Here is a 12201-nt window from a genome sequence, read left to right on the forward strand (position 1 = left end):
TGACGCTGTTTACTGATAAAGGTTAAGATTATTAGCTAAGGACCTGAGAGAAAGCAGCTAATCCTATTTATTACTTGTCATGACTGGGGTGAGTCTCATGTTAGGCAAAAACGTCTAAGTCCCATCCTATCCTCTTGCTACTTGCTACCTACCCATGAGGGGGGCTCGTTCTCACAAAACTCTTGAGAGTGAACCATGCTGTTAATTTGGTGAAGATCCCCAGCCAGCAGACATCCTGGATCCTGGAGTGAGATCTTGAGGTGGCCCCAGGATGAGATCTTGGGGTATCCCAAGCACTCAGGTACCCCAATGGAGTCAGTTCCGCTGGCTGATGCTATAGGTAGGTGGCTGGCTGCCAGGATCAAAGGACGAGCGAGGGCATCAATGGTGTTGCCGACCAGGTGCGCAGGACGGGGGAGAAGGAGAGGGGAGGAGGCAGGAAGGTCACCTCCATCCCCACGCTCCACTTCTCCGGCACGTACGGGAGGGGCGATCCAGGAGGAGGAGGCCCGGGAAGCGATCTCCTCCGCACCCTGCGCCACCCCGCTGAGTCTACCCGCCCTCGGGGCCTCGGTTTCGGGAGAGGTGAGGGCGTGTCCAGGAGGCGAGGGTGGCCTCTGGGACCGGGATCGGGGGCGGGTCGGGAGCCCCCATTGTGGCACTGCCAGCGCAGGGCGCGCGGCGTCTAGGCTCTGTCGGAGCCCGGACTCGGGTGGTGGCAGGGGCCGGGAGGTGGCGGGAGGTGGGTACGCCGGCGAGGATCGGCGCCGGAGGCCTTGGGGCCGCGCTCCAACTTCTCGGCCGCTAGCCGCACTCCCGCCCGGCCGCGTGCGCGCGCGCTCCCCAAGGCCGCGCGCGCCCCCGCACCCCGCGCGCGCTCTGTCTACCAGCCCCCCCGCCGCCCCCCCCTTCCACTCTCACGTTCCAAAATAGGTCGAAAGGGTGGAAGTTCCACCTCGTACAGCCCACGTCCCCAACCCCCGGGCTCTGATGCCAAAGAGCTTCTTCCACCTCCAGTTCCACGCAGCACCGCAACTCCAAGGCTGTGCACAGTCTCCCGCCCGGGTTCCCGGAGGAAAGCGCGGCGACCCGAGCGCCGAGGATGGGCTGCAGCGGGGAGCGGCGGCGGCCAGCGTCGTGCCCGCCCTAGTTCTGCTGGCTCTGCACCGGCAGCGAGGACCGGGCGCGACAGGTCGCCCGGCGCGCGCTCCGGGCCCGCGGCCGGTGGGGGGTGCTGCTGCCTGGGTGAGTGCCCGTCCTTCCCCGGTCGGCGGAATATTCTCGTCGCTCTGGGTGACTTGTTTACCTTGCAAACTTCAGATCAAAGCTGGGGAGCCCATCCTGAGATGGGCTGGGGGCTGCGGGACGGGCTTGGGGGGCGAGCCCGGACATCCTAGCTCCGGGCTGGATGGAGGCTTAGCGTGCTGCGGCGCAGAGGTGCCGCGGATTTGTATTCGGGTAGCGTGCACGTGTGGCTTTCCCCTTAACAGACATCGCTTGGGAAATGATTTTTTTTTTTTTTAACTAGCGGGAGGCGGAGTCCTAAGATAACTTGAAGCCATAAAAGTTTTCAAAGCTGATGATGAGAATATAAAATTTTAGGAAGGGAAGCTAAAACAGCCTAGCAGGATTTGCAGAGGACATGCTCTGTGGGGTTTTTTTTAATTGTATTTTATTTTATTTGAGATCTGTGGGTTTTTAAAAAACAATTCTTTATAGGAATTGAGTTGTTTGTGAGTATATAAACACATGGTGCTTTTATATAGAAAGATGGTCAGACATCTGCGTGCAAAGCTTTGGGTCGATGGGCGTGCATGCATTTAAATGTACATTGGGAATTTTGTAGGGGAAAGGAGTTGGGAGATAATCTATGTCATTTTGAGGTTAAAGTTATTGGCATTATGGCAGGTAGCGGTTGGTATTTAACCCTTCGGTTCAGCAGCTAAAAACCACCTCTATTCCTGTGACTTGTGGGCAAATCGAATCCTCCATCCTCCAATGTCATGCATGGTTCATCTGTTTGGAGGTTTAGTGAAAGGAGAATTCTAGGTTTTCTGTTTGTGATGCCTGCAATGTAAACAACAGTGGTGTTGTGCGGGTGCCTTGGGGTGCCTTGGAGATGCTCCCTGGGGAGGGCGGCTGGAGAGGAAGCCAGTCAGCCCTCTGATGCCTTTGTTGGCATGGAACTTTAAAGAAGACCTTTGGGAAGTATCTGGTCACTGAGGAAACTGCTCCGTCCTGGTTAGTTTTGAAAAGCAAGCACTCTAAGGAAGCTTTTCCTAACTCAAAACCAGTAATATTGCTAGAAATATTCAATTACTGTAATGGTGTGCTTTGGATCTAGTTTGCCCTTTAGCATGTATCTTAACATAGCTAATGCACCATGGTATTAATAACATTTTCCTTACCAGGAGGATGGACAATGCTTTGTCTGTATAGTTAAGTGACCTAACAGTGCCTTCAATTGAAGAGTGAATTCCCCAGAAATCTTAAATCTGTTTTCATGTGTTTTCGAAAGCCATATTTTATTTGGGATTGAAAGGACCATAAGAATAGGTTGTTATTATAAGTGTTATTATTGATAGATATGAAAATACTTAAAATGCATTTTATTTCTCATGAAAGAATGTATTATATATACATATATGTATATATACATATATACACACATATATACGCATATATATGTATTCCTTAAAAGAACCAAGCTCTGACCTTTGAAGTACATGCTAGACACGCTTGGCAAGGCACCAGATCTTAACATTGAGAGAAAAAAAAATGCAACTAGATCCTTGTTTTTGCTTCATGTGGATGGTCCCGTTTACATTTTTTAATGGGAGTTGAGTGGAAGCCATCCCCCAGAGAGCCCCATGGTATAATGAATTGTTGAAACTAGACTGTCAGTCCTTGTCCATGAGAACTTTTTTAAACCTCATAAATAAATTGGACAATGCTCTGTAAAGAGAGACATAAAAATATGGATATGACTGGAGGATGGACTAAAGACTTAAGAAGTTCATTATTGAGCCTGATTCTGGTTCAAAGAATAGTGATGCTAACATGGCCAGTTGAATGTCCTTGGCCTAATAGAAGACATTGCCAAGGAACTTGCTAGAGGCCTTAATGTCATTCATTTTGGGTATCTCTTACATGGAGAAAAGTCATTTTGAGCTTGAACAAGATCACTTGGAGTGATGCCCACCTCAAAGCCACTTTTTCATCTGTGGAATGGGGACCATGATTCCCCCCAGGTGAGTGTGAGGAGCAACTGGAGCAATGTGTGTAAAGCTATATACTGCCTCAGTCATGAAAGATGGGTCCAATGGGAGGTGGAAAGAAGTATGTTGATTGGCCAGATCTCTAGAGATGTTGCTGCCTAGTTGACTCTCAGTTGACCATTTGAGTAAATGCATCTTAAATGGTGTTTTTCCCCCACACATGTGCCTTTATGCATTTTGTTTCTCTCTGTCCCTTCTCTCATAAGCCATTGTCAGCCTTTATAATTAGGTTTAAGTCTCCTTGATGATTGAGCCTGTGACTTGGTTCTCCTGTGTGTAACTCTATGTCAGAAGGACACAGTCTTTCCCATTCACAGTGTTCCCAAGGCCTTCTTTATCATCTTGGCATGTCAGATGCTTTCATCTCTCCCTTCTCTTTCATATGTCACCCAGAAAACTGGTCTCGTAGCTCTGAGAAGAAAGAAACTTAGGTTAGATGTTCACCAGAAGGTTAGGAAGGAAAGTTACCCTGCAAGGGGAGGAATTTGTCTCTTTTGAGCCCAGGGAGATGACCCCAAGCAGCTCCATAGATAGAACTGGCAACAGATTGATGCCATCACTGCCACAGGCTAGAGGTGGATCAGAGAAAACAGAGCCAGCACTATAGGAATGCTGCTAACATCAAGAACTCACCATCTGACTGTGTCCTAGTGATCAGAGTTGCTGCTACAAAGTGCTCTCCAGCCCAGATAATTAGACACTGGACATTCTGGGAAATGTAGTTTATAGGTTTCTAATTTGTCAATCTATTGCATATGTTTTCTTAAGCTGACTTCAGAGCCTTGTGCTTGGTACTGTACCACTTGAGTCACAACATCACCCTTTTGGGCTTTAGTTACTTTTTAGGTAAGGTCTCACATTTTTTGCCTGAGGTCTTAGACTCAGTCTTCCTACCTACAGCCTTTGATGTGTGTAGATGAAAACAAATCTACTGTTTTGCCTTTTGTTTCGCCTTCATTCCTCCCTTTTTCTAACTTCAAGTGCCAGAGGCAAAACCAAGAGGATTTTATTCCATAATGGACTACTCCTAGATATATTCATGTAGTTCCTAAGTACAAATAAACCCATAATTTATTACTTAGTAATAGAGGAAATCCAATCATATCTGCTTTCCTGGTTTGCAAAAAAAAGGAGTCTGGTTAAGTGCTAGGGTCTAAAATCAGTGGTATAAGTTCAAGTGTACTCTAATTTTACAGTCTTTAAAAAGAGCACTTTGGAAGTTACAGAGCAAGGAAAGTTTCAGCAAAAATATAAGTGCACAGATAACTTAGCTAGTAAACAAACCAGCCAGTCATCGGGCTATCATTATAGTCAGCACTGAATTCTGAGCTTAATCATTGATTTTTCCTTTTAAAAAATGTGGTAAAATATAAAGTAGGAAATTTTAACCACTTTTGAGGTATCTGACAACCACTATTGTAGCGTCTTGATAAAAGAATTTAACTCTTCAAAGAATCTTATATGATTGAATCTTATGTGATTTCATATTGTGATGCCATATTGTGACATAATTTATTCAGCATAATGTCTTCACAATTCATTTATGATGTTCCAGATACCACATTAATGCCTGCATAAGGTGACTAACACTCTATTGTATGAATATGCCATATTTTTGTATGTACATTCCTCTGGGGTTGTACACACCATTGATTTCCATCTTTTGGCTGTAGTACGAATTCATGAAATTGGGTATACAAATAGCTCTTTAAGTCTCTGATTTCAATTCATGTGGTGTTTTTGTTCCCTTGTTTTTAGTGAGTTTGAACTCAGGGCCTCAAACTTATAGATTTCCTGTCTGAGCTTCTCAGGGCTTTTAATTATTTTGATATATACTCACAGCAATAATTTTTATATGGAGAGATTAAAAATAGAGGGAAAAGGAAACATTCTCTTCTATGAGATCTTTCTGATCATAATCTTTAATATTAATGCTTCAAGGTAGCTGGAGTCCAGCTCTTCCTTTGTAGAATTCATCAGAAAACAAAACAGAACAACAGCAAAGCAGTTGATGCAGCTAATCTAAAGAAAGTACCCACTGAAAAGAGTACCCCATGCTTTCAAATGTTATACACACACACACACACACACACACACACACACAGATATTTTTCTGTCACAAATACCATGATTTACTAATCATAGATGCTTCTGGGGATAGGGAATGTTACTGAGAATTTCAGATCTGAATGCAGACTTTAGCAATACAAAGAATCAGCAGAGCAGCTGCGGTGGGTGAGGGGAAAACGGGGGGGGGGGATGGGGAGGGGAATGGAAGACTGAATGACAGAATAATCGATATGGCCAGGATCTTTAAAGTCTTCATAGGGAACTATGAAATTCCTCAGAAAAGCAGAACAGAACTCTTTACTGAAATTGGTATTGAAATGAAAGAAGATAGACAAAAGAAAGAAAGAAGATAGATGAAAGAAGGTGGACCTTCTGGGTAGAGAAAAGTATTCTACCTTTGGCTATAGGTGTGGATATTACAATGCCAATGTCAAACACATTACTTCGTCTGGTCTCATTTAGCCTATCCCTTTATGGAAGTAAAGGCCCCCAAATGGGAGGAAATACCAGTCCTGAAGCTTCAAAACTATCTGGTGTCATGTCCCCTCTAAACCTACTACTTTACCTACTGCAGAACTGGATTATATTCTTCTGCAGGAAGCTCTTTAGGTTCTGCATCTATCTGGCTGAACTATAGCCCTATTTCTGCCCTATTTTCCTAAGAAAGAATATTATTATTGCTACATAAGCATAGAAAGAGGCTAGATCATACATGTACATTCTGTTAAAAAAAAAGTTGTATAAACTCTCATGTTGAAACTTGTGAGCAGAATGTTGAAGTAGGTACTTACAAAGATCTTTTTCTCAGCCAAAGCAATTGATGATCTCTTGTCTGGGAGTTTGTCCATCCATTTTACAAACTATTTTTAACAAGTTAAAATATGGGCTGTTAAAATTATATTGGCAGAGCTCACAGAAGCTTTTATTCTTAGTGAGATGTTGTATTGGCTTTAAGTGTAGTATATTCTGCAAGGACAAAAGTAATCTTCGAAACACGAAGGTCCTAGAAATCTAATACTGATAGTGCTGAAGCATACTATTTCATACTGTGGCTGTGTTTTGCCATCAGCAAAACTCACCTTGCCAACTATATTGTCAAGTTACCAACACCGTAGTTTGAGCTTTGAATTATTCCCACTGCTTGATGAATTATGATCCATCCATTAAAGCAGGAAATGGAAGACTTGTTGAATAATAAAAAATTGAAATTTGACTTGGAAACTTTTACTGCATGTAAATACGAATCACTGAAACATTTATACCAATTACTGGGTTCTTTGTGTAACATCTATTTTAGTTAAGAATGTGCCTGAAGACCACCCCTTTTTCAGTTGGATAAGTAGATATAGTCTTATGGAGTAAAAAAACAAAAACAAAAAAACATGGATTACAGTCCTTTGTCCTAAAGAAATTAGTCACTTAACTTTCATATATTGATTAATTCTCATTGGTTTTGACTGATTCTCATACTCATTGATTCTTATTGAATCTATATAATTTATAAGTAATGTCAATTATATGCACTTTGATTTTACATTCATTTGCCTTTTTTTGTTTATTTTTGGCTTTTTTTGGTGCTGGTACTGAAGTTTATGTTCAGAGCCTGCGTGCTACCCCTGAGATTTTTTTGCTCACTATATTACTTGAGGCACACCTCCATTTCCAGCTTTTTAGTGATTAATTGGAAGTTAGAGTTTCTTGCCCAAGCTGGCTTTGAGCCATGATCCTCATCAAATCTCAACCTCCTGAATAGCATGAGCCACCAATCTGGTTCCATTTTCTTATTTTCAGGTCTGATTTTCTTTTTTCATGTGTCAGCTAACAATGACTCATTTTCTAACAATATAAAAGACTATGAGGCTGTAGAAAGACTATAAGGCATTTCTAAACAAACTTTGAAAGACTCATCATTATTATATTATTTCTGTTAGCTTAAAGCTAGTTTTACAATAATTTATTCTGTTATTAAAAATATTGCTTCACATCTCCACATTATTGGCATGGGGGTGGAGGAGCTCAAATTTGAAAGCCTTAGATGCCACTCTCTCAGCAGTAAATTAAACAATTGTGCAAGTAACAAAACAGATGGTATTCTAGCTGCTGTGAATGTATCTATGTTCCAAATGATTTTTTGTACGCCCCAAGAATTTCAGGTTGAATGTTTATTCATTAAAAAAATTAATTTAGAGCCAGATTCTATCTTCTTGTTTAATTTGTTTTTAGTTTTTAAAGTAGGCTATGACGGAACCCATTGAGGGTTTAAAAAAATAAAATAATTTGTCATTATAAATTTGAAATAATAAACTGTGTATTCTAATACATGGGTTTCTCTTTGAGGAAAAAAATACAATCATAAAATGGAACATAGAAAAAGAAAAAAAATATTAAACTTTCCAAAACAGTCTGGTTTATTCTGAGCACAGACTTAATAACTCCTGCTGCTAGGAGAAGTGCAATTTACAGTCACAGGAAAGCTTAAAATGTCAAACACATTCTTATAAAACACAATGCAAGCTGCCTGCAAATGAGACCCATTCTTTTAACTGGCGTCTTTCCTAGTCTGTGCAGCTTGCATAATTGCAGCATTTACTCAGAACTGAAAGTCTCTCTGTGTGATGTAAACATTCAGCGCGTGCCTCACATTGGTTTCCGCAGGTACGAAGTAGGTGTAGATTGCTGCAGACAGTGGAGCAAAGTAAAAGACCAGCTTTGGAAGGGCTGGGTATGAAGGTGAGAAGTAACATGGAAGTGAAGAATACTGGAATCAGCCTGGAAGGCTGGCCGTCAGAGGGCCAGCACCCAAGGACTTGACACAGGTCATAGGTCCAGCCAGCCTGTCACAGCATCCCTATGACAATCCAGAGTCAAGGCAGCTTGTGAGCAGTCAATACAGATGCCACCAAAGGTGACATCTCTGCTCACCTAAAAGTCTTTTTCTTTATATTTTAGATAGGATCCCAACAGATGCCGTTATGTAGAGCCCAAAGTAGACAAAAGGCAACAAGCTAGAGAGTGAAGGAGCTCACGAGGGACAACATAAAAAGCAAGAAGTGCTGACAAGGCAGGACTGAATGAAGATTGAGAAGTACAATTGTTTTTCAGTATCCAAGGCTCCTGCATCCATAGATACAACCAGTCAAGTACCAAAAGTAGATGAAAAAAATATTGTCTATCCAAGACATGTATGGATCATTACAAAACCAGAGTTTTAGGTCCCAGGCCCAGACTCCCAGGGGTTCACCTGGTAGGTTTTTCTGTTTGTTCCAACATGACAAATAAAGAGCTGAGTAGTGATAAAAGCAGAGAAAGATTTATTATGAAATAAGGGCAGCTGAAGGAAGAAAGCATTTCAGCCCGTCTTCAGCCATTTTCATGATACAGGCATGAGCTTTCAGTTTAAACAGACAAAGAAATAGGGCAGGAGATAAAAGGTATGTGTAAATAGTCCCAGCCATGGGTTTGGCCTAGTTGGTCTTTATCTCAGTCCTAGTTTGGGGAGGACTTCTGAAGAAATTATTATACTTGTCTTCACTAAGGAAACCAATCTGCGCAGGTTAAACAGGTCATTGTTGTGTTGTGGGTGGTCTGTCCCACCAATTTGGGGGAGTTTTCTCCATTTCTTTTTGAAACCTGTCATCAATAAATCCCATCTTCCCTGGATACAAGGTGAAAGGCTCAGCACAGAGATAAAACTGGAAGTGAGGATGCCAACCATTCTTGCTTTTATTTAATTCAAGGGGCGACTTGTAGTTAGTACTTTTCAACACAGGCAGTTTAATTATGGTACAAATATTCCTTAAACAATACAGTATAACAACTATTGACGTGGCATTCATTGTTATTAGGCATTATAAATATTCTGGTGATGATTAAAGTGTATAGGAGGTCATACACATTATATAAAAGATTTGAGCATCCTGTAGATTTTGATATCCAAACATGGGGTGGGGTGTTAGAGTGAACCCTGTGCAGATACCAAGATACTACCCTTAAAACAGATGAAGGCAAAGTGAAAAGTCATTGAGCCAGGCACTGGTGGCTCATGCCTATAATCCTAGCTACACAGTAGGCTGAGATCTGAGGATTGTGGTTTGAAGCCAGCCCAGGTAGAAAAGTCTGTGAAACTCCTATCTCCAAGAACTCATAAAAAGCTGGAAGTGGCACAGACAGACTCAAGGATAGTGCCCAGGTCCTGAGTTCAAGCCCCACGACCGGCAAACAATGGCAAAAAGCTAAAGCCATTTAATGGCTTTACTTAATGATGAAAAGCTAAAGCCATTTTCTCTAAATTCAGGAATGAGACAAGGATGTCTGCTCTCTCCACTCCTTTTTGATATAGTATTAGAATGCCTTGCTAGAGCAATAAGGCAAAATGCAAACATAAAGGGGATCCAAATAGGGAAAGATGAAGTAAAACTCTCCCTCTTTGCAGATGACATGATCCTATATTTAAAGAAACACACGGACTCCATTCCCAAGCTACTCAAGCTGATCAGAAAGTTTGGCAAAGAATCAGGATATGAAATTAACCCTCAAAAATCAATGGCTTTTCTGCATGCCAATAATGAGAAGAGTGCAAATCAAGAAAGCAACTTCTTTTGTAATAGCCCAATAAAATACCTAGGAAGTAACTTAACCAAAGAAGTGAAGGACCTCTATGATGGAAACTTTAAAAACCTGTAAAAGGAAATTAAAGCAGAACTAAGGAAGTGGAAAAACCTCCCATGCTCCTGGATTGAGAGAATTAACATCATGAAAATGGCAATACTACCAAAGGCTATAGACAAATTCAGCCTGTCATTATCCCAACATCTTTCTTTAATGAAGGAAGCAAACCAAAGATTCATATGGAATAATAAAAGACCCTGACTAGCAAAACCAATCCTTAGCAGAAAGAACAATGCTGAAGGAATATCAATACCAAACTTCAAACTCCATTACAAAGCTATAGTAATGAAAACAGCTTGATACTGGCACTAGAACAGGCTTGAGGACCGATAGAATAGTACTGAAGACCTAGATATGAACTTGCAGACCTATGGCCACCTTATCTTCGATAAGGGAGCCAAAAAAATAGGATGGAAGAATAGGATGGCAAAACTGGCTAAATGCCCATAGAAAACTAAAGTTAGATCCTTATATATCAGCTGCACCAGAATCGATTCCAAATGGATAAAAGTCCTCAAGGTAAAGCAGACACCCTGAAAACATTACAGGAAGGAAGAGAAGAAACATGAGGTTACCTTGCGAAATGTCAAAATTTTCTTAATAAAGACCCAGAAACACAACAAATCAAAAAAAGATTGGACAAATGGGATTGCATGAAACTACAGAGCTTCTGCATGGCAAAGGACATAGTTAGCAAGATCAATAGAAAGCCTACACCTTGGGAGAAGATCTTCACTAGCCATACAACAGAGAAAGGGCCTCATATCTAAAATATATGTAGAACTCAAAAAATTAAACCCCCCAAAATAAATCCTCAAAGAAACAACCACCCTATTAATAAGTGGGCTAAAGACTTCTCTGAAGAGGAAATAAGAATGGCCAATAGCTACATGAAGAAATACTCAATATCTATGGCCATAAAAGAAATGCAAATCAAACAACATTGAGATTCTACCTCACCCCAATTAGGATGGCCATTATCAAGAAATTTAATAACAACAGATGCTGGTGGGGATGTGGCCAAAAGGGAATTCTATTACACTGTTGGTGGGAGTGTCAATGTGTTCAATCATTCTGGAAAGCAGGTTAAGCAGTGTTAAGGAGGTTCCTTAAAAGACTACACATAGAGCTCCCATTGACCCACCCAGAAATCCTACTCCTGGGCATTTACCCAAATGACCACAAACAGGGCCATACTAAAGCTACCAGCACAACCATGTTTATTGCAGCATTATTTACCATACCTAAGATATGGATCCAACCCAGATGTCCCTCAGTAGATGAATGGATCAAGAAACTGTGGTATATATACACAATGGAATTCTATGCCTCCATCAGAAAGAATGACATTGCCCCATTCATAAGGGAATGGAAAGACTTGGGAAAAATCATATTAAGTGAAGGAAGTCAGACCTAAAGAAACATAGATCCCATGGTTTCCCTCACTTGTAATAATTAGTGTATGCCTAGGATAATCTTAGCAGAAAGCAGAATAGCTCAATAGCTTTATACATGACTATATAAGATGCTGTTAAGCTAAATGAACTCCAAGACATGGAACAACATGTTTTTTCTTTGTGATTTTTGTTTTTAATGTACTATGTGATTTCTTTTTTTCTTTTGTGCTTTTTCCCCCTATGGTTTATACCCTGTGGCCAGTGTATTTGATTTTGGTACCCTGGGTATTGCAGATACATTTATCTGAATTAGGGTAGGGAACAGGAACAACAAAATGGTGAAACAAAGGACAAAATGTGAACCAAGGGAACAGCGATATTCAAAAGACAATATGTTGGACATGAACTGTACAACTTTCGGGGGAGGAGAGGTTCTAGAGGAAAGGGAAACTGAGAGAAAAATGAGGGAAGGGATAACAAGTTGGATAAGAAATGTACTCACTACCTTACATATGTAGCTGTAACCCTGCTGCACATCACCTTGACAATAAAATTAAACATAAATAAATAAATAACTAATCACTGAACATTGTAGGAATGTTTATCAGTCTGGAACCTTGAGTCTCCTATTCTTAATTCTACTATATAGTTTCCACATAGAGTCCCAACCCATTAGACCTCAGTGGAGTCAGAGGGAAGGTGACAACTGTTGTTTTACCTGGAGTTTATGTGTGGGAGCACATGTGTTTACATGTATGTGCATTGTGTATGTTAAAGTTGCCATTAAA

General features: G+C 41.3%; 1 protein-coding gene across 4 annotated transcripts in view; it reads left to right on the forward strand.

Annotated features, from left to right (window-relative positions):
- Nucleotides 1-266: 266 nt before the first annotated feature.
- The window catches only part of Trmt9b (tRNA methyltransferase 9B (putative)), a 48619-nt gene continuing 36684 nt past the window's right edge, over nucleotides 267-12201 (forward strand). For 3 of the 4 annotated variants that reach the window (XM_070016278.1, XM_070016280.1, XM_070016281.1), the window contains exon 1: nucleotides 939-1245. The gene's annotated coding sequence lies outside the window, so the exon portion shown is untranslated. Of the gene's footprint in view, nucleotides 341-938; nucleotides 1246-12201 lie in introns of those variants that run through there. The other variant, XM_070016279.1, reaches the window with a different exon arrangement.

The sequence above is a fragment of the Dipodomys merriami genome, unplaced genomic scaffold, assembly GCF_024711535.1.
Source record: "Dipodomys merriami isolate MVZ:Mamm:240054 unplaced genomic scaffold, mDipMer1.0.p SCAF_12, whole genome shotgun sequence".
In the NCBI taxonomy this organism is placed as follows: Eukaryota; Metazoa; Chordata; class Mammalia; order Rodentia; family Heteromyidae; genus Dipodomys; species Dipodomys merriami.